The sequence below is a fragment of the Herpailurus yagouaroundi genome, unplaced genomic scaffold (assembly GCF_014898765.1).
Source record: "Herpailurus yagouaroundi ecotype Mexico unplaced genomic scaffold, PumYag 28, whole genome shotgun sequence".
NCBI classification, from domain to species: Eukaryota; Metazoa; Chordata; class Mammalia; order Carnivora; family Felidae; genus Herpailurus; species Herpailurus yagouaroundi.
The window spans coordinates 40,806,672-40,829,729 of record NW_024412376.1 but is presented as its reverse complement, the minus strand read 5'-3'; the positions used below and the strand labels follow the sequence as shown (position 1 = coordinate 40,829,729).

The 23,058-nt window shown below is 38.0% G+C and overlaps 1 long non-coding RNA gene across 1 annotated transcript; it reads left to right on the top strand.

The window, feature by feature from the left end:
* The first annotated feature begins 416 nt into the window (after nucleotides 1-416).
* On the top strand, nucleotides 417-18,662 carry LOC121026985 (uncharacterized). Its single transcript, XR_005788526.1, has 2 exons — nucleotides 417-520; nucleotides 18,603-18,662. It is a non-coding gene; the product is annotated as an uncharacterized LOC121026985 (long non-coding RNA).
* Nucleotides 18,663-23,058: the final 4,396 nt, after the last annotated feature.

Sequence of the window (23,058 nt, the reverse complement as noted above, 5' to 3'; positions counted from 1 at the left end):
AAGTCATTCCGCTGCTCAGTTTTGGTTTTCTCATCTGTGAAATGGGGGTAAACCAGAACGAAACGTGCTTCTGGCCCATGGCTGTGGGAGCTCTGGGACACACATCAGAGGTTCATTATCAGGGGTCTGGCTGCCTGGGCTATGGCTCTCCCTGCTCCCTGACCGTTCCTAGGGAGGCCTGGGGCGAGCTGGAAGGTCTGTGGGGGCCCTGACTGAAGCTGCAGGCCACGTTCCGGGACAGGGCTAATGACAAAACCACAGGAGCCCAGGCCAGTGAGTTGCTTCTAGTGGTAGAATATCACCTCTAATGTTAGATTTTAAAAGACTGTGCATCCATCTCAAGCTCCCTCCCTTCCTCCCTTCCTCTCTCTGTCTCCTTTCACCTCTCTTTCCCTCTTTCTCTCCCCACTCTCCATAGGGGAAGCAAGGTTGTGAACAGTCATATGGAGATGATCACATGGGGAGGAAATCAAGCCTCTTGCAGTCCTCCTGAGCCTGGAAGAAGATCCTTTAGTCCCAGGTGAGTCTTCACAGATTGCAGTCCTGGCCAATAGCTTGGCTACAACCTCACGAGAGATACTGAACTAGAACCATCCAGCTGAGCTACCCCCAGATCCCTGACTCAAAGAAACTTGAGAGAGAATAAAAACAATTATAATTTTATGCTGTTTATTTTGGGGTAATTTGTTATACATTAATAGATAATGAGCACAGGATAGATAGATAAATAGATAGATGATAGATAAATAGATGATAGATAGATAGATAGATAGATAGATAGATAGATAGATATAGATAATGTGAGTTATAAATTTACGAAAACCTATGACCCAGGACTCAAGCTTGCAACATTCCCTACTACTCAGTATACCATGAACACTTTTATATGCCATTAAACTTTACCCAATAATATTTTTAAATGATTAACAGCATTCTATGGTATAAATGCAATTTGCTTGACTCCAATACCAAATTTTGGATATTAAACTAATTTCTAGTTATTCATAATTAATAATCCTCTGTTGAACTATAAAATGTATAGTCAGGATTCTTAATTGTAAGCCACAGAAAACTTTTCTTGATGATTTAAACAGAAAAGGGATTTTCTTAGGTAATAGACCTAAAATTACTTAAAAATAAAAAGTAAAAAGCTCTGAAAAATGAAACAAGGGGCAACTGGGTAGCTCAGTTGGTTGGTTAAGTGTCCTACTCTTGATTTCAGCTCAAGTCATGATCTCACAGTTCATGGGACTGAGCCCTGTGTCAAGCTCTGCACTGACAGTATGGAGCCTACTTGGGATTCTCTCTCTCCATTTTTCTGTCCCTCCCCTGTTTGTCCCTCCTTGTGCACACACACACACTCCCTCTCTCTCAAAATAAATAAATAAACTTAAAAAAAAAAAACAAAACAAAGGATATTAGGAAATGGAAAAACAACATACCATATAGCCCTTTGGAGTACAAAAAGCTGCAGAAAATATTCAAATAATATTACGAAAACTGTTTCAGGAGGAAAATGAAGCCACCTCAATATCTTTAATGCTGATCCTACACCTACGGCACTCACTGATCTCGGTGGCACTGCTGCCTCAAGTGCCCTGGGAAATCTTGTCTTGTGACTGCCAGGAAGGATTCTCTTAGTCTCTGCTTCTTTCTGATACTGCCTCCCAAGTTTGGGGTTGGTGGGTGTGACCGGTGGAGTCCTTTTCAAAGGCATCTGCCCTCCAAATGAGAAGGGAAAAATGAGAACTTGGCAATTTTAGTTTCTATCCTGGGAAATAAGTTGGGTCTTCTACTGAGAACAAGATATAGATACTGAGAAGTGAAAAAGGGTGCCAGATGTCCACTGACATCCACATTGGCATGTGCAACATTAGCTTAAATTTTTCTTGCAGTAATAATAAAATAAAAACCTTTCTCCAACTTAATGTAACTAACCTTCCTGTGTCCAAAATGCATTCCCCTCCTTTCCAAAGGGGAACCACACAAAATGTCATTCACTGCTGCATCCTGAAAAATCCATTTTCCTTCTAGTTTATTTACAATCTATTGTAATCCTAAGAGACAAACGGAAAGTTGTTTAGCATCAACATACCCTATACAAAATGGTGGAAGGAAAGATAAACAAGAAGGGGGAAGTGAAATATATAAGCCTGAGAAAGGAGGAAAACACAAAAAGTTGTTGTGATCCTCTCTTTGTAACTGGTCACAAGGCTCAAGTGGGTGATTATGACTTTTCTACTACTCATTTTGTGTATCTTTTTAAAAAATTTAGCCAACACCTCAAATGTCAAAGTGCTTAACGTGATGTAGTGTCCCATACTGACATTTTTGAGGAATCTAAGGCTTTGGTTATCTTTCCTACATAAATGTTGTGGCCTCCCAAAGAATTTTGTCAGTGAACATTCAGAACCAGGAGGCATCCCAGGATGTTCTTTTAGAGTCGTCAATATTTCTTACTTTCTTAATTGTGTAGCAGCAATTCTAATTCCTCTTGACAGAATCAATCTCAAAAGTCAAGAGCATAATCCCCTTTATTTCCTGTTCACTTAGTGGCCTGAAGAGTCTGAATTGGCCAGGTGGTATTTTCAAGTTACCCATTAATTATTCCCTTGTTGTATCTTTTGATATAAGCAGTAGTGCTTTGGTTACTGAAACAACCGAATCAACAGCACCCAGAATTTCACGGGTGGAAAGTTATATTTTGAGAATGCCTGTATTTTGCACGGTGCCTTCTGAAATCTAGAATTCCCCATTCTACCCCCTTTCAGTCAACTGATCATTGGCAGCTTTGCATAATACCTTAGGCAAGAATAGAGGAAAGGATAAAATGGTAGCACTAAAACCATTTGTGCCTTCAGAACTTTATCAGGTCCCATCGTGTATATCCACTTCCATTTGATGATGGAGCATTTTGGAGTACACCTGACTTAATAGACAAGTGGGTTAAGATGTCAGATTCATAATGTGAAGTTTCAGGTCCCATGGCCACATGTTTAGTTGTAAATAGGTACCAGAGACAAACCAGGATCTATTATTCAAAATAGGAAGAGACACTTGAGGAAAGGGTAATGGCTTTGACCACGAGCCTGAAGAATTTCTTCTGTGATTCCCCTAGGGGCTAGCCACAAACTTAACCATTGGATTTCCTGGGTAAAATAGTGAAGCTACTTCCAGTACAGTTTGGTCAGCTGAAGAGCCTTCTTTGTCCTCTGAGACCTTACTTGAAATTCATACCTTTTATATTTCACACCTATTATATTTCATAAATGCTCAGACGGCATATTCAAAAGTGGTTACATTTTCTCTCTTACAACTAAAACGGCTCAAGTGTAATGTCCTTTTGTAGTGGATACAAATTAATGCACCTTATCTTTCACTTTGTTTGAGAGAGCCCATATTGCCCTGGAAACATCTTTTAGAGAAGTTAACATTAGGGTACTGTGTTTTTATATTTTTATCTCCCATTGTCTGGAAAATGTATATTTTACCCAGGTATATTTTTACCTTTGGTTCCTAGTTTCCTACAAGCCAGAATAATGTTCTAGGAAGGTGAAACAATCCATTTATCTAAAGGGAATCCAGCTTATCTCTTACCTAAACTCATAAGATTGGTATTTTTCAGAGGTAGGAGTCTCAGGAGAATGACTAATGTCTACTATAATAATGAATGATTCCTGTTAGGTCTGAACTTGCAGTCAAGGAGGATTAACAATTCAACATACTTCTTGACTGCAAGAATATCTGATGGGTGTTTGATCGCTTTATGCTATTCATTTAAATACATAATCTTCATATGTCTATGATTATTCTAGTATTAATTCTTACAGTCAAATTTCTAGGTCAAAGGAGGTACATGTTCATAAAGGGCAAACCTGGCCCCAAGAAAAGATGAATTAATTTATAATTCTACCAATAGTGTACAAAAAGCTTATTTCTTTATATCTTTGTTAAGATATTACAAATAAACACAATCTTTGACAATCTGCTAAGTAAAAGGTATTATCTTCTTATTGATTTCTAATAACTTTTTATATATAAAGAATATTAAACATTTACTTGTCATTGGTGTTTAAATATTTTCTCTAGGTTTTTTTCCTCCAGTTAGAAGGAATGTTTGTATTAAATATATATGTGATGAATATATCAACATTTTCCTTAATTTTTTTTTTGCCTGGATGCATTGATAGCATGCCTAGAAAGTCTTTATCTGTGCTTAATTTGTGTAAATGTTCCCCTATAGTTTCTTATAAAACATTTTGTTTCATTATTCCAAAGTAAATCTGTATCCAATCTGTAATTCATTCTAGGGTATATCTTTTGGGGGAGTTGTTGCAGGGAGTATGGCCAGAGTCACAAAAGATGAGTCCACAAACAAAGTACAGTTAAGTGAAGGTCCTCATACTTGAGTCAGAATGAGGCCCTGACTCCAGAATGAAGCTTCTTTTTATTAGGATAATTACTAAAGACTACGTGCATAAAATCAGCTAAGCAAGTGTGCTAATCAATCTAATGGTTTAGCTTTTCAAGGTTGAATTTCGAGTTAATTGGTTTCTATAACACTAGGAAGGGTCAGGTGTGAAGGAGGATTGGGGTCCTGGACAATGTTAATGGCTCTAGGCATTCCTTACAAGCAGAGCCACAGCCACTTTCAGCTATGTAAACATGTCCTAAGGCCTTGCACTTCTCCAGCCCTTCTCTTTTGAAGTCTTTTTCCTTTTTTTAAAAATTTTATTTATAATCTTATATATATATATTTTTGAAATTAACATCCAGATTAGTTAGTATATAGTGCAACAACGATTTCAGGAGTAGATTCTTTAGTGCCCCTTACCCATTTAGCCCATTCCCCCTCCCACAACCCTTCCAGCAATCCTCGGTTTGTTCTCCATATTTATGAGTCTCTTCTGTTTTGTCCCCCTCCCTGTTTTTATGTCATTTTTGTTTCCTTTCCCTTATGTTCATCTGTTTTGTCTCTTAAAGTCCTCATATGAGTGAAGTCATATGATTTTTGTTTTTCTCTGACTAATGTCATGTAGCATAATACCCTCCAGTTACATCTATGTAGTTGCAAATGGCAAGATTTCATTCTTCTTGATTGCCAAGAAATACTCCATCATATATATATATATATATATATACACCACATCTTCTTTATCCATTCATCCATCTGGACATTTGGGCTCTTTCCATACTTTGGCTATTGTTGATAGTGCTGCTATAAACATGGAGGTGCATGTGTCCCTTCAAAACAGCACAACTGTATCCCTTGGATAAATACCTAGTAGTGCAACTGCTGGGTTGTAGGGTAGTTCTATTTTTAATCTTTTGAGGAACCTCCATACTGTCTTCCAGAGTGGCTGCACCAGCTTGCATTCCCAACAACAATGCAAGAGAGATCCTCTTTCTCCTCATCCTCGCCAACATCTGTTGTTGCCTGAGTTGTTAATGTTAGCCATTCTGACAGGTGTGAGGTGGTATCTCATTGTGGTTTTGATTTATATTTCCCTGATGATGACTGATGTGGAGCATTTTTTCATTTGCCTGTTAGCCATCTGGATGTCTTCTTTGGAGAAGTGTCTATTCGTGTCTTTTGCCCATTTCTTCACTGGATTTTTTGTTTTTTGGGTATTGAGTTTGATAAGTTCTTTATACATTTTGGATACTAACCCTTTATCTGATATGTCATTTGCAAATATCTTCTCCCATTCTGTCGGTTGCCTTTTAGTTTTGCTGATTGTTTTCTTTGCTGTGCAGAAGCTTTTTATTTTGATGAGGTCCCAGTAGTCCATTTTCGCTTTTGTTTCCCTTGCCTCCAGAGATGTGTTGAGTAAGAAGTTGCTGCGGCCAAGATCAAAGAGGTTTTTGCCTGCTTTCTCCTTGAGGATTTTATTTTTAAATTTATTTTTTAATGTTTATTTATTTTTGAGATAGAGAGAGACAAAGCATGAATGGGGGGGAGGGGTCAGAGAGAGAGGGAGACACAGACTCTGAAGCAGGCTCCAGGCTCTGAGCTGTCAGCACAGAGCCCGATGTGAGGCTTGAACCCACAGACTGTGAGATCATGACTTGAGCTGAAGTCGGAAGCTCAGCTGACTGAGCCACCCAGACGCCCCTCTCCTTGAGGATTTTGATGGCTTCCTGTCTTACATTGAGGTCTTTCATCCATTTTGAGTTTATTTTTGTGTATGGTGTAAGAAAGTGGTCCAGGTTAGTTCTTCTGCATGTTGCTGTCCAGTTTTCCCAGCACCACTTGCTGAAGAGACTGTCTTTATTCCATTGGGTATTCTTTCCTGCTTTGTCAAAGATTAGTTGGCCATATATTTGTGGGTCCATTTCTGGGTTCACTATTCTGTTCCGTTGATCTGAGTGTCTGCTCTTGTACCAGTACCATACTGTCTTGATGATTACAACTTTGTAGTATAGCTTGAAGTCTGGGATTGTGATGCCTCCTGCTTTGGTTTTCTTTTTTAAGATCGCTTTGGCTATTCAGGGTCTTTTCTGGTTCCATACAAATTTTAGGATTATTTGTTCCAGCTCTGTGAAGAATGCTGGTGTTATTTTGATAGGGATTGCATTGAATATGTAGATTGCTTTGAGTAATATTGACATTTTAACAATATTTGTTCTTCCTATCCAGGAGCACAGAATCTTTTTCCAGGAAGTCTTTTCCTTTGATGCTTCTCTCCTGCATCTCCCACAGAGAATTATCTGTTTTTCCCCCCCAAATGATAAGTTCCCTGCTCTATTTTTAAATCGTTTCTCCCCTGATTTAAAGCACTATCTTATCCCACACTGAATTCTTAGGTATGCTGGTACTTGACCTGTCTGGGCATACTTTTCTATTACTTTGGTTTGATTCTGTGCCTTGGTTTTATTATTGCAGAATTTTAAACATTTTATTATATTTAGTTCTTAATTTGTCTTTGGTTGGTAAGAACATATTATTTTCCAAGTGACTCAGTTTGTCGAAGCTATTTAAAGTTTTATTCCTAGAATACTGCTATAAAGTTGTTTTGAATTGGCATTATGTTCCTATTTTAAATACTTATGGCATTTGTATTCACCTCATAGCTATATTAGCAACAGTTATTTAGTTTTAACAATGTTTAACTGGTTACAAGAAACTGTCTTGCCCAGGTAAATAACATATTCTATATTCTAGAGGTCTTGTTTTGACTCTCTTCTTAGTGGATTCAAATTAGACTTGGAATAATACTTTGCTTTCCATGAGTCCACAAGTAATATTCTTTATTAGCTCATACACAGACACATACAGGAACATAAACACAAATACATAAATATCTAAAGCTCTCTTTTTGTTGTGTGGATACAACAGAAATTTTAATTGGGGTTAGATCTTTAGGGAGATACAAATTTTTTTCTTTAAAATTATCTGTAGATGTTAATTTTTAGTATCATTCTTAATTTTGATTTATTATTCAGACAGCTCTAGAATACGTTTTACTTTATCCTGGAGAACTGCACTTCAGAATTTGACCTATTGCATATCTTAGATTATCATTTTGTTATTCTCATGTAAAATGACTATTTTGATACATATACAATTATTAATTACTTCATTGTCTTTGACATTTTGTGTCCCTGAGTATAAATCTAAGACTTCCCTATTTTTAAAAAAATTTTATATAGCATACTTTTTTCTGTCTATATACTTGTTTTACATTTTAGTAATGCAAAATTTTCTTTAAGAGAGCTTTTGTAATTGGCACCTTTCCAGTAAAATTTCCTGCAGCAAGTAGAGCAACAGCAATCACACATATTCTGTTTGCACTGCTGTTTCAAAAAGTTTTCTACAATTATATCCTTGATTGTTTCTTCTGTTTTAATGTTAATTTTTCTTGGAATTTTTGTTTTGAATTCACTGTATTGTGGGTCATCTTTTCAGGTCTGTACCCCTAATTACTGATTTGATTTCTGTACTCTGCTATATTCTATATTGATTTTAATATAGATTTTAATTCTATTGAAATGCTAATTTTGTCACATTATTCCCTTATTTCATACTCAAGACTTAGTCCTAGATTTCCTCTTTATTTTGCTCTTCAATCATGCTTGGTTTTATTTCAATTTAATGTCATTATTTCATTTGTTTCTCTAATTAATTGAGTTCAAACTTTCAGGAGATTTATGATAACACTAAGTGATGTTTTCTTATAATTGTAAGTCTTCTGCACTTTTTTTTTAATATATGAAATTTACTGTCAAATTGGTTTCCATACAACACCCAGTGCTCATCCCAAAAGGTGCTCTCCTCAATACCCATCACCCACCCTCCCTTCCCTCCCACCCCCCATTAACCCTCATTTTGTTCTCAGTTTTTAAGAGTCTCTTATGCTTTGGCTGTCTACCACTCTAACCTCTTTTTTTTTTTCCTTCCCCTCCCCCATGGGTTTCTGTTAAATATCTCAGGATCCACATAAGAGTGAAAACATACGGTATCTGTCTTTCTCTGTATGGCTTATTTCACTTAGCATAACACTCTCCAGTTCCATCCATGTTGCTACAAAGGGCCATATTCATTCTTTCTCATTGCCACGTAGTACTCCATTGTGTATATAAACCATAATTTCTTTATCCATTCATCAGTTGATGGACATTTAGGCTCTTTCCATAATTTGGCTATTGTTGAGAGTGCTGCTATAAACATTGGGGTACAAATACCCCTATGCATCAGTACTCCTGTATCCCTTGGGTAAATTCCTAGCAGTGCTATTGCTGGGTCATAGAGTAGGTCTATTTTTAATTTTTTGAGGAACCTCCACACTGTTTTCCAGAGTGGCTGCACCAATTTGCATTCCCACCAACAGTGCAAGAGGGTTCCCATTTCTCCACATCCTCTCCAGCATCTATAGTCTCCTGATTTATTCACTTTAACCACTCTGACTGGCGTGAGGTGATATCTGAGTGCAGTTTTGATTTGTATTTCCCTGATGAGGAGCGACGTTGAGCATCTTTTCATGTGCCTGTTGGCCATCTGGATGTCTTCTTTCGAGAAGTGTCTATTCATGTTTTCTGCCCATTTGTTCACTGGGTTATTTGTTTTTCGGGTGTGGAGTTTGGTGAGCTCTTTATAGATTTTGATACTAGCCCTTTGTCTGATATGTCATTTGCAAATGTCTTTTCCCATTCCATTGGTTGCTTTTTAGATTTGTTGGATGTTTCCTTTTCTGTGGAGAAGCTTTTTATCTTCATAAGGTCCCAGTAGTTCATTTTTGCTTTTAATTCCCTTGCCTTTGGGGATGTGTCGAGTAAGAGATTGCTACGGCTGAGGTCAGAGAGGTCTTTTCCTGCTTTCTCCTCTAAGGTTTTGATGGTTTCCTGTCTCACATTCAGGTCCTTTATCCATTTTGAGTTGATTTTTGTGAATGGTGTGAGAAAGTGGTCTAGTTTCAATCTTCTGCATGTTGCTGTCCAGTTCTCCCAGTAACATTTGTTAAAGAGACTGTCTTTTTTCCATTGGATATTCTTTCCTGCTTTGTCAAAGATTAGTTGGCCATATGTTAGTGGGTCTGGTTCTGGGTTTCTATTCTATTCCATTGGTCTATGTGTCTGTTTTTGTGCCAATACCATGCTGTCTTGATGGTTACAGCTTTGTAGTAGAGGCTAAAGTCTGGGATTGTGATACCTCCTGCTTTGGTCTTCTTCTTCAATATTACTTTGGCTATTCGGGGCCTTTTGTGGTTCCATATGAATTTTAGGATTGCTTGTTCTAGTTTCGAGAAGAATGCTGGTGCAATTTTGATTGGGATTGCATTGAATGTGTAGATAGCTTTGGGTAGTATTGACATTTTGACAATATTTATTCTTCCAATCCATGAGCATGGAATGTTTTTCCATTTCTTTATATCTTCTTCAATTTCCTTCATAAGCTTTCTATAGTTTTCAGCATACAGATCTTTTACATCTTTGGTTAGATTTATTCCTAGGTATTTTATGCTTCTTGGTGCAGTTGTGAATGGGATCAGTTTCTTTATTTGTCTTTCTGTTGCTTCATTATTAGTGTATAAGAATGCAACTGATTTCTGTACATTGGTTTTGTATCCTGCAACTTTGCTAAGTTCATGTATCAGTTCTAGCAGACTTTTGGTGGAGTCTGTCAGATTTTCCATGTATAATATCATGTCATCTGCAAAAAGTGAAAGCTTAACTTCATCTTTGTCAATTTTGATGCCTTTGATTTCCTTTTGATGTCTGATTGCTGATGCTAGAACTTCCAACGCTATGTTAAACAACAGCAGTGAGAGTGGGCATCCCTGTCGTTTCCTGATCTCAGGGAAAAAGCTCTCAGCTTTTCCCCATTGAGGATGATATTAGCTGTGGGCTTTTCATAAATGGCTTTTATGATGTTTAAGTATGTTCCTTCTATCCCGACTTTCTTTTTTTATTAAGAAAGTTTGCTGAATTTTGTTAAACGCCTTTTCTGCATCGATTGACAGGATCATATGGTTTTTATCTTTTCTTTTATTAATGTGACGTATCACATTGATTGATTTCTGAATACTGAACCAGCCCTGCATCCCAGGAATGAATCCCACTTGGTCATGGTGAATAATTCTTTTTATATGCTGTTAAATTCGATTTGCTAGTATCTTATTGAGAATTTTTGCATCCATATTCATCAGGGATATTGGCCTGTAGTTCTCTTTTTTTGCTGGGTCTCTGTCTGGTTTAGGAATCAAAGTAATACTGGCTTCATAGAATGAATCTGGAAGTTTTCCTTCCCTTTCTATTTTTTGGAATAGCTTGAGAAGGATAGGTATTATCTCTACCTTAAACGTCTAGTAGAACTCCCCTGGGAAGCCATCTGGTCCTGGACTCTTATTTGTTTGGGAGATTTTTGATGACTGATTCCATTTCTTCGCTGGTTATGCATCTGTTCAAGCTTTCTATTTCCTACTGATTGAGTTTTGGAAGAGTGCGGGTGTTTAGGAATTTGTCCATTTCTTCCAGGTTGTCCAGTTTGTTGGCATATAATTGTTCATAGTATTCCCTGATAATTGCTTTTATCTCTGAGGGATTGGTTGTAATAATTCCATTTTCATTCATGATTTTATCTATTTGGGTCATCTCCCTTTTTTTTTGAGAAGCCTGGTTAGAGGTTTATCAATTTTGTTTATTTTTTCAAAAAACCGACTCTTGGTTTCGTTGATCTGCTCTACAGTTTTTTTAGATTCTATATTGTTTATTTCTGCTCTGATCTTTATTATTTCTCTTCTTCTGCTGGGTTTAGGCTGTCTTTGCTGTTCTGCTTCTATTTCCTTTAGATGTGCTGTTAGATTTTGTATTTGGGATTTTTCTTGTTTCTTGAGATAGGCCTGGATTGCAATGTATTTTCCTCTCAGGACTGCCTTCGCTGCGTCCCAAAGCGTTTGGATTGTTGTATTTTCATTTTCGTTTGTTTCCATATATTTTTTAATTTCTTCTCTAATTGCCTGGTTGACCTCTTCATTCTTTAGTAGGGTGTTCTTTAACCTCCATGCTTTTGGAGGTCTTCCAGACTTTTTCCTGTGGTTGATTTCAAGCTTCATAGCATTGTGGTCTGAAAGTATGCATGGTATGATTTCAATTCTTGTATACTTATGAAGGGCTGTTTTGTGACCCAGTATATGATCTATCTTGGAGAATGTTCGATGTGCACTCAAGAAGAAAGTATATTCTGTTGCTTTGGGATGCAGAATTCTAAATATATCTGTCAAGTCCATCTGATCCAATGTATCGTTCAGGGCCCTTGTTTCTTTATTGACCGTGTGTCTAGATGATCCATCCATTTCTGTAAGTGGAGTATTAAAGTCCCCTGCAATTACCACATTCTTATCAATAAGGTTGCATATGTTTGTGAGTAATTGTTTTATATATTTGGGGGCTCCTGTATTCGGCACATAGACATTTATAATTGTTAGCTCTTCCTGATGGATAGACCCTGTGATTATTATATAATGCCCTTCTTCATCTCTTGTTACAGCCTTTAATTTAAAGTCTAGTTTGTCTGATGTAAGTATGGCTACTCCAGCTTTCTTCTGAATTCCAGTGGCATGATAAATAGTTCGCCATCCCCTCACTCTCAATCTGAAGGTGTCCTCAGGTCTAAAATGAGTCTCTTATAGACAGCAAATAGATGGGTCTTGTATTTTTATCCATTCTGATGTGGTGTGTTTTTTGGTTGGCGCATGTAGTCCATTTACATTCAGTGTTATTGTAGAAAGATATGGGTTTAGAGTCATTGTGATGTCTGTAGGTTTCATGCTAGTAGTGATGTCTCTCGTACTTTGTCTCACAGGATCCCCCCTAGCATCTCTTGTAGGGCTGGTTTAGTGGTGACAAATTCCTTCAGTTTTTGTTTGTTTGGGAAGACCTTTATCTCTCCTTCTATTCTAAATGACAGACTTGCTGGATAAAGGATTCTTGGCTACATATTTTTTCTGTTCATCACATTGAAGATCTCCTGCCATTCTTTTCTGGCCTGCCAAGTTTCAGTAGAGAGATTGGTCATGAGTCTTATACGTCTCCCTTTATATGTTACAGCACGTTTATCTCTAGCTGCTTTCAGAATTTTCTCTTTATCCTTGTATTTTGCCAGTTTCACTATGATATGTCGTGCAGAAGATTGATTCAAGTTACGTCTGAAGGGAGTTCTCTGTGCTTCTTGGATATCAATGCCTTTTGCCTTCCCCAGTTTAGGGAAGTTCTCAGCTATTATTTCTTAAAGTACACCTTCAGTACCTTTCCCTCTCCCTTCCTCCTCTGGAATACCAATTATGTGTAGATTATTTCTCTTTAGTGCATCACTTAGTTCTCTAATTTTCCCCTCATACTCCTGGATTTTTTTGATCTCTCTTTTTCTCAGCTTCTTCTTTTTCCATAATTTTATCTTCTAGTTCACCTATTCTCTCCTCTGCCTCTTCAATCCGAGCCGTGGTTGTCGCCATTTTATTTTGCAGCTCATTAATCGAATTTTTTAGTTCCTCCTGGCTGTTCCTTAATCCCTTGATCTCTGTAGCAATAGATTCTCTGCTGTCTTTTATACTGTTTTCAAGCCCAGCGATTAACTTTATGACTATTATTCTAAATTCACTTTCTGTTATATTATTTAAATCATTTTTGATCAGTTCGTTAGATTTCGTTATTTCCTGGATGTTTTTTCGAGGGGAATTCTTCTGTTTCATCATTTTGGATAGTCCCTGGAGTGGTGTGGAACTGCAGGGCACTTCCCTTGTGCTGTCTTGAATACCTTGCATTGGTGAGTGGGGCCGCAGTAAGACTTGATGTCTGCCCCCAGCCCACTGCTGAGGCCACAGTCAGACTGGTGTGTACCTTCTCTTCCCCTCTCCTAGGGGCGGGATTCACTGTGGGGTGGCGTGGCCCGTCTGGGCTTACTTGCACACTGCCAGGCTTGTGGTGCTGGGGATCTGGTGTATTAGCTGTGGTGGATTGGCAAGGTGCACAGGGGTGGGAGGGGCAGGCTCAGCTCGCTTTTCCTTTGGAGATCCACTCTGGGAGGGGCTCTGTGGCACCGGGAGGGAGTCAGACCCACTGGAGGGATGGATCCGCAGAAGCACAGCGTTGGGTGTTTGCATGGTGCAAGCAGGTTCCCTGGCAGGAACTGGTTCTCTTTGGGATTTTGGCTGGGGGATGGGCGAGGGAGATGGCGCTGGCTGGTGAGTGCGTTTGTTCCCCGCCAAGCTAAGCTCTGTCGTCCGGGGCTCAAAAACTCTCCCTCCCGTTGTCTTCCAGCCTTCCCATTCTCTGAGCAGAGCTGTTAACTTATAACCTTCCAGATGTTAAGTCCCACTCACTGTAGGAACACACTTCATCTGGCCCTTCCGCTTTTGCGAGCCAGACTCGGGGGCTCTGCTTGGCTGGCAGGCCGCCCCTCCGCCCTGGCTCCCTCCCGCCAGTCCGTGCTGCGCGCACCACCTCACCGCCCTTCCTACCCTCTTCTGTGGGCTCTTGTCTGTGCTTGGCTCTGGAGACTCCATTCTGCTAGTCTTCTGGCGGTTTTCTGGGTTATTTAGGCAGGTGTAGGTGGAATCTAAGTGATCAGCAGGACGCTGTGAGCCCAGCATCCTCCTATGCCGCCATCTTCCCCCAAGTCTTCTGCACTTTAAATCTATCTTTTCCTTCCATCTTATGTAGGACCCCTGTAACTTTCTTATTAAATTTATAGATACCCATTCTATAATAAAAGATTAATTCAAGCCAAATATTTGTCATTAAACCATATAGGTGGTTGTGTTTAGATGTCTCTTATTAGATATTAAGCTAGTATTCAGATCATATGCACAACTATGAACTCAATTTTGGAGGATTGTGCTAATTCAGGTAGCATCAACTCTACTGGACATAGAATCTCCTACTCCTTTTTCTAAGCTTATGGAAGATTTTTTTTTCCTGAACAGCTTGAGGCATTATATGTTTCTTCCTCTGTTAGATACACCGCATCTAAAACTTCAATCCCCTAACTGCCCTTAAAGTTTTACTTATCTCTCTCCCTTCTAGTTTGGCCTCATATCCCAGTGTAATATTGTCCATTCACTTTCAATCTGAAAAGTGTTACAAATTACTGAAATTGTTGTTCCTTAATAGGAGAAATGCAGGAAGGACCAGTGTGAGAGACAGGTGAACGTAAGGGAGAATTCTCTCTTTTTTTTTCACCCTTGATTTTTTTAAATGTTTATTCAGTTTTGAAAGACAGAGAGCATGAGTGGGGGAGGGTCAGAGAGAGAGGGGAAACACAGAATCTGAAGCAGACTCTAGGCGCTGAGCTGTCAGCGTAGAGCCTGACATGGTGCTCAAACTTGCAAACTGTGAGATCATGACCTGAGCCAGTTGCCGCTTAACCGACTGAGCCACCCAGGTGCCCCATGGGGGATTCTCTTAAATGCTAGTAAAACACCCCAGTATGAGCATTGATTAATATTCAAACTACTACTGTTGCAACATCACATCTCTTCCTATGCTGAAGAGAGAACATATGTGTAGGTCAATAGGCAAGAGAGCTTGTGGACTGTAATGGGTTGTATGAATGGACTGTGTGGTGAAAAAGGGTGGGAGGAGATGAGGCTGAGGGGATCAGAGTTACATAATCATGACATATATCTGCCTGTGGAATCTAACTTTATCCTGAAGGAGGTGCTGAAATGTTCAAAGCTGGCATGTAATGCAGTGGGACAGAAAGATCTCTTTGGTAATCATTTGATTGGAGCAGGAGGAGATTCCTGACAGGAAGAGCACATAGGATGCATGGAAATCACCCAGGCAAGATAAGGTAACATCCTGAGGGGAAATGAAAGACTTTGTGATTGGAATAGAGGGCAAAGGAACTGGAGGAATCCAGGGTGACTCTTAGGCATTTGGTTAATGTTACAGGGTCAAGGAGTGTGACATTCACTGGAATAAGCTGCCTTCTTGGGCTGCGGCATTAAGTGATGATGAGTTCAATTTTGGAACTTTATTAGTGATTTCATATATACAATTTTCTACACAGGCAGTGATCACTTTAACTTTAGTGGAACAACAAAAAATGTTTCCAAGGATAATATAAGCTGACTGTTTTGTACGCATGTATTGTCTACTTAAACTATTTGGATTGTGGTATGTTGTTGCTAAGGCCAAGGAAAGTAGAGAAATTAACCAACAAGATCAGTATTTAAATCAGGGTTGCATTAGCAGCACAAGAGAGTGAGAAAGAGCTTAGCTTTGGAAGGCAGGAAATTAATATCCTTGAACGGATTTTACTCATTAACAATAGGATTTGGGGCAAGGCAGTTCGTCACTTAGTCATATAGGCTCCTGAGTTCCCTATTTGTAAAAGATAGATAATATCATCTTTCAAGTTATTTCGGAGTCTTAAGATCTGAACCAGATAGCTGATATGAAATTGCTTCCATATGCTGGTTTCATATCTGGAATGACAAGAAACAACATATTAGATATTTGTTGGAAACTGCATTGGGGCAAAAATGTTCTGGTGGACTACCTTATGTAGTAAGGAAGTAAGGATGTAAGGAAGACTAGCCTTTTGTACATTTTAATGCTACCTTTGATAAAAGAATATATTTAATTCAATTTTGGTAAACATAATAGTTTGGAGACTAGAACATTGCAAATGTAAATTCTGACACATTACAAATAAAATAAAGCTAAATGGCAGTACTGAGTGCCAGAGAGATATTTTTTTGCAATCAATTTTTTAATTAGCATTTTCCTTTATTAAAAATACAAGAAGAGAGAAAAGAAAATAGTTTTACATTCAATATTAATATAATTTTCAACTCCTGGCTATGATTACATCATAAATATCACAGCCAAACTTCTTACAGAACTAAATACAGAGCATTTCATATTCTTTCAAACAAGTTCACATAATTAAGAAAGTGTTTTTCAAATGAAATAGAATTATCTCGTTTACTCTGCTGTATTTACATATGTCTTTCATGAAGAGCTATTTGGCAGTAAATCTAGCTGTTCTTTAAATAAGCGTACTAAAATACTTCTTCAGAGTCTAAAGTTCTACTAAGAGGAAAAAAAATCCACACCAATTTTGCCTCTGAAAAGATATTATCACTGCTCTTTTTGTTGGTCTAGAGACAAAATATTGGAGAAAATGGAATTTTACCAAAAGCAAATTATGAATTCTCTTTCACAGAATCTTATCCTACAGTTTTTTTATAAACCAATAAAAATTAATGGATTAGGGGGAAAACCCACTTATTTACCTCAAAGTATTTTGGAATAAAGAAACTGATCATTATTTACCCAGTGGCAGTCCTAGGTAAGCTCCCCTCAGGCAGAAGTCCAAATGAAAGACTTAAACACTGCAAATTGTGTTTGTCACATGAAGCTCTACCCCTCAAAACAAGCCAGCCCCACTTTTGATTGGTAAATATTTTAAGCTAGTGTCCAGTCAGCACCTTAGTTTGAATGGGTTTTATTACTAAGTTTAAATTTTGGGTATGTTAATGTCTGACAGAGATTCTATTTTAACTCCAATGGTAAAACTAAAAAAAAAATAAATAAATAAATAAAAGAGGGGGGAAAAAAAGGAAGCTATTTTAACAGCTGAATGGGTTTGAGAACAATAACTTTTTAGTTTGTGCCTGAGTGTCAGCTCATTCTTGTTGTCACCAGGGGATTGATTAGACTAATGTTTCAGAGGCCATCTTTGAAGTCAGGCTGCTGGAGTTTGAATCCTGGCTTGCCTACTTAGGAATCATGTGGCTTGAAACACATTACCTTCCTTCTCTGTCCTCATTTTCCCTAATTATAAAATGGGGAAAGTAATAGTAACTGTCTCATAGTTGTTGAGAGTATGAATGAACATATAAAATGTTTAGAACAGTTCCTGACACACTAAGTACTCAGAGTTATAAGCTCTCCTTACTATTCTCAAAGAATAGTTAACACAACAAGAAGCTGATAAACAATGAGAAAGAATAGAGTAGGCTCTTTTAGACTAGTGCCCTGGACGTTGCAGGGATTTGAGAGAAGGAATGCACCATTAATGGGGGCTCTACCAAAGGCTACCTCTCATTCTTATTGCTTGGGATCGATCTTGAAAAACCAAGAGGAGGAGTATATCGCTATTTCCCTGAATGCTGGCGACCTAACCAGAACCTTCAGTTCTTTTCTTACTGGTAACATTGATTCCCAAACGAATCCCTCCTCTCCCCCTCCAACCCCCGCAAACTTGCAAAGCCCACATGCCTCTCCTTGCTTGAGAAATACATGTGCCAAGTTTGAAATTTTAAAATTCAAACTCCTTTAATTTTTTGCATACACATAAATTCTGGCAAATTTCAATGCTGGTAAAAAAACACGTTTTGCTTGTTGGAATGCTATTATCGCTCCAAACGAATGAACAGATTTCTTCAGCCTTTTTAAATGTAATTCATTTCTGAGAAGACAATAGGGATGAAGAATTTCTTCTTCAAGGGTCATGCTGAAGGAGGTGTAGAAAGTACTGAATTTGTGCATGCAACATACTGAATAAGTTTCCTCTCATCTATAACTGGTTATTTTATATACTTTTATTTGCAAAACTCCCAGTGAGACAACATAGCCTTGACAAAATGAAGAAGAGTGTTAACCAGAACCTCATTTAACCCATTACGATGGATAGTTTCATGTGTCAAATTGGATAGGCTATGTTACCCACCTTTTCAATCGCATGCTAATCTTGGCGCTGCTGCAAAGTTATTTTGTAGAAGTGGTTAACATCTGCAAACGGTCGACTTTTAGTAAAGAAGACTACCCTTGATAATGTGCATAGGCCTCATCCAATTGGTAGAAAGGTCTAAGGGGAAAACAGAGGTTTTTCCCTTTCATGTGGGGTCTTCAGTGCCAGCTTCTACCTGAGAATTCCAGCCTGTAGGCTTGATCTACAAGTTTTGAACTCAGACCAACCAAACCCCACAATCTCATAAGACAATATATGTGTGTGTGTGTGTGTGTGTGTGTGTGTGTGTGTGTGTTACACACATATTTGTATATTATGCAGTTTTGAGGATGAATTTATCCTCAAAAGAGGTGTATTTATGTGTATATATAATATACATTGGTTCTGTTTCTTTCTCTCGTAGAGCCCTGACTGATAGACTCTTCACCTTAACTGTGATATAAAATGCAAAGTACAAATTTCACTGGAATAAGACTTTTTACTTCAACTGCAACAACACTACTGATATTCAGAATTTGGGCATCTGATATGGTTGGTTTTTAACTTTTTATTGAAATATTACACACACACACACACACACACACACACAGAAGAATAACACATATCAAATTGAACACACCTGTGTAACCAACAGCCAGATTAAGAAACAACATAATCTGGATACCAGAAGTCACCTTGGTTCTCCTTGTTGTCATGTCTCCCCTTCTCCCAGAGTAACCAGTATGCTGACTTCTAAACACATAGATTAGTAACCAGACATAAAGATTTTCAGTATGGGCAAGTAAATGTGTTTGGAGGATATATGTCATTATCTTCAGACTTAGAGTGAGGTCTCGAAGCAAAGAGACAGTCTTATTACTCAGAGATTGCTCACAGGTTAAGACTTACTAAAGTTCAGAGCAAATGATGAATTTTTCTTATTATTTTAAAGCCTTAGTCACTAGACGGGTTTTCTTAAGTGTATATTATAAAATCTACTCCAATCAGTAGTTGCAGAAAGCTAAGTCCAGAGAGTAGGGAATTTAGGAGACAGTTTCTGCCCTTACATTATTTAATAATTAATTGCAAGAAATAATTAATTCTGTAAAATGGAAGTTTGTTTCCTTTCAAACTTCAAGCCAGTGGTGCTGGAGTGGTCTTGAATACTCCAGCTTTTTCATAAAGATGTTAGATCAGCTTCTTTGAAGAGAAGAGACTTTCTATGAATATATGAAAATATTCATATTTTCAAATATGAAAATATCTCTACTATTGGCATTTACACGATTTGTTATTAATAGTACTTTACCGACTTTGTGAAGTTCCCTTAGTCTTCTGAAGCTATTTCCTGGTATCACATATGCAATCAATTGACATTTCCTTACCAGAAAGTTAACCCACAGCAATTTCCAACTTGATGTACATTTTAAAGTTAAATAAATATCAGAAGATTATTGGTGTAACTAGCACCGCTTCAGAACTTGCATTAGAAAAACTCTATTTCATGGTGGAAAATAGGACTTTTACATCCAGAAAGATCTATGGAAAGATGGATGCTTAGGAAATGAAGCCAGGAAAGGACTCCAAAGTTCCTGTGTATGCTCTCTGGCCAGAAACCTCCCAGGCACCTGTTACAGCATCCCCTCTCTCTTGGTCAATGTGGGCATTCAATTCTATTTCTTCCTTGGGAGGGCATTACTCAGATCTAAATATACACAACTCCCCAAATGCCTCAGGTTTTAAAAAATTTCATGACATTTGATTTATGGAGGTGAAAAAAAAAAGGATCAGGGGAATGGAAAGCCCTGTTAAATGGCTTGGCCATTCTAACTTTCAGTGTGGTGATGAGAACAAAATCAGATTATTCTGGCCGTTGGGGATTTCCATGTTGATAACATTTCTGTATTTATATCATAGTCATATGGGTGCATGTCTTATCTTCACTAATACACCACAGACTTCTTAAGGAAAAGATATCTTCCCAATAAAGTTTTGTGTTCCTCCAAAGTGTCTAAAAAATCAGTATTTGTCATATGGCTTTAAAAAATAACCATCATTTAGTTTTTAGTATTAACCCATTAAAATTAGAACAAATTATGCAGTTTTGGGGATGAACATTATTTATCCTCCAAAAGAGGTTTAGATTTTCTGCCCATTGCTTAATTGTTTAAAGGAAGAATAAGCAGAACAAATCTAAATAAAGCCTTGATATGTCAACACTTGGGATGTTGCACATTATTCTAGTTATTTCATCTTGAGAAACAGAAGATCAACAGAAGTATTAGAAAAAGAATAAGAAGATCATGAAAGATCTTACATTATTGATCTCATTTCTTCCTTTAGTTACGACCTTTACAGCAAAACTCCTGGAAAAACATCTATTCTACTTGGATCTGATTTCTCTACTCCAATCTCCCTCAAATCTTCCCTGACCCACCTTTTGCCTGCACCAAATCCACTCTACCAAAACTGACCTTGGGGGCCACACATTTCAAGCCTTATATGACTTGACTTACCATTGGACAAAGTGACCACTCCCTCCTTTTTGAAGTTTTTGGCTTAGCTTCTAGGGCACACTCTTCGGGATGCCCCTCTGCCTGCTCCTTCTCAGGGGTTTGTGCCAATCCCCCCTCATCTGTAAGTTACCTTCATGTTGGAGTGCTCAGAGCTCACTTGCTTCTTTCTCTGTCTACATTTACCCTGATGAACATGATGTCAGTCTCATTGCCCAAGTTGCCTTCTGAATGTTGATGACTCTCACATTTATAATCTTAGGCTCACCTCCTCTAAGACTCCCAGTTCAAGCTACCTATTCAGCACTCTTAATGGATATCTAATAGGATATCTAAAGCATCCAAACTGACTTCTATCTTCTCCCAAACTCCCCCGGATATTACTCTGCAAGCTTGTTTCTCATATATTCCTCCTAATTTCAGATTCAGGCCAAAATCTCATCTTAAACTCCTCCCTCTCACAGTCTACATTCAAGCCATCCAGCAAATCATAGTGGCTCTACCTTAAAAATGTTTTCAGGACTTCACCATATCTCACCAGTTCCACTGCTGCGTAATGTTTCACTTAGATTATTGCAACTGTGCCCTGACAATGGCGTGTCTGCTTCACTCTTGCCTTCCTACAGTCTGTTCTCAATACGGCTGCCAGAGCGATTGTGTTAAAAAGTAAGTCAGATCACATTACTCCTCTGCTGAAAACCCTCTGTTGGCTCTCCAAGGTACTTAGAGCAAAATCCAAAGTTCTTATATTGGCCTGCAAGAGCCAACGTGATCTGGCAACCTCATTTCTTACTATTCTTTTTCCTCCCTCTAATCATACTGGTCTTGCTGCATGTTCATGGTTTCTGCACTTGCTATCTCCTCTGCCTGGAACACCTTTTCCCCAGTCACCACCCCCTTGCTTCCATCAAATGAGCTTCTCAGAGAGACATTCCTCCTCTATTATATCTGAAACAGCAACCACCTCCACATTCCTTATCTTACTTTCCTGTTTAATTTTTCTCCAAAGTACCTATGAACACGTGGCATACTACATATTTTGCTTATTTAGACACAGAATGAAAGTTCCAAGAATGAAGGGAATGTTTTTTTCTCTCTGCTAAATACTCTGTCACCTAGGATTTTAAGTACCCAATTATTTGTTGCATGATTGTGCCGCTTCCCTTCTCTCTCCCCTCCCGTCCTTTCCTCTCTTCTCTTCTTTTTCATTCCTTTCCCTTAGCTTGTCTTCTCTACCTACATTTATTTTTCGATGATCTCCCCAGTGACATGGCTTTGGTTACTACAAGAAGTATAATCCAAAACTTGTTTAATAATTATTGCAATATAAAATATATTTAGAGGCATCTGTCCCCAATGAGAAAATGAGGTAGGCAACATAGAAATAAAATGTTGTTTTATAACATTTACGTCCATTTCCATATAGACGTATTTCTACTACCAACAACTTCACTCACCCTCTCATGATTTTTCCTTAAATTATTAGAATAACTTCTTAGTTGTTATTTGTAACTTATTTGTGAATATCTCTAACCTTTTCTTCACATAGTTGCCAATGTAATCATATCACACATATTTAAATATATTTCAATTGCTTCCTACAAGTGAGGAGGATGATAAAAATGAGGTGTAGAATCAAGTATTTTGAAACTGGAATGAGCCATGTTTTTCCCCTCAAAGTCAAATATATGTTTCCAATATGAGTTAATCACATCAAGGAGACACTCTGAAGAATGCCTGCATTATACATGTATATAATATTTCCACTGCGTGAAAAATACTGCTTAGTTGAATTAAAGGCCTGTATTGCCATTACAACTTTTAAACATTTCATTCTTTTAAATAAAGTAGAAATAAAATTGAAATCCATCTTGAGGATCATGATGCATTTCTATAAATCTGTGGACTGTTGCTTGCCATTAGGCCTGAGTTTTGGTTTGGTCAGCATTTTCTTTGCTAAGAAGGTCATCCATGAAACCCATTTTAGATTGATTGGTTTCTTTGTTAAGTTACACGCTATTTTAGTGGTGCAGAACATGGATAAGTTTTCTTTCAGGAAACACAAAAGTAGAAGTGTTTTCCAAATCTTTCTATACTTGAGTGACATTCTTCACTGGCCCAAACTTCTTTGGCTAATTGATTCTCTAAACAAGACCTCAGCCAACCTTCAGAGCAGCTGTTTCTGGAATAACGGAGACTGGCAAGTGAGGGAATAACTGTGGCTTTAACAGGCATGCATTTGCTTTCCACCACATTCTAAATTGCCTTCTCTGAAAGGGTTGCTTTTGATGACCAAATGCATCTTGTTTTCTCTCGGTTAAAAAAAAAAAAGAAAGAAAGAAAATACAGTCCTATTTTTTAGACCAT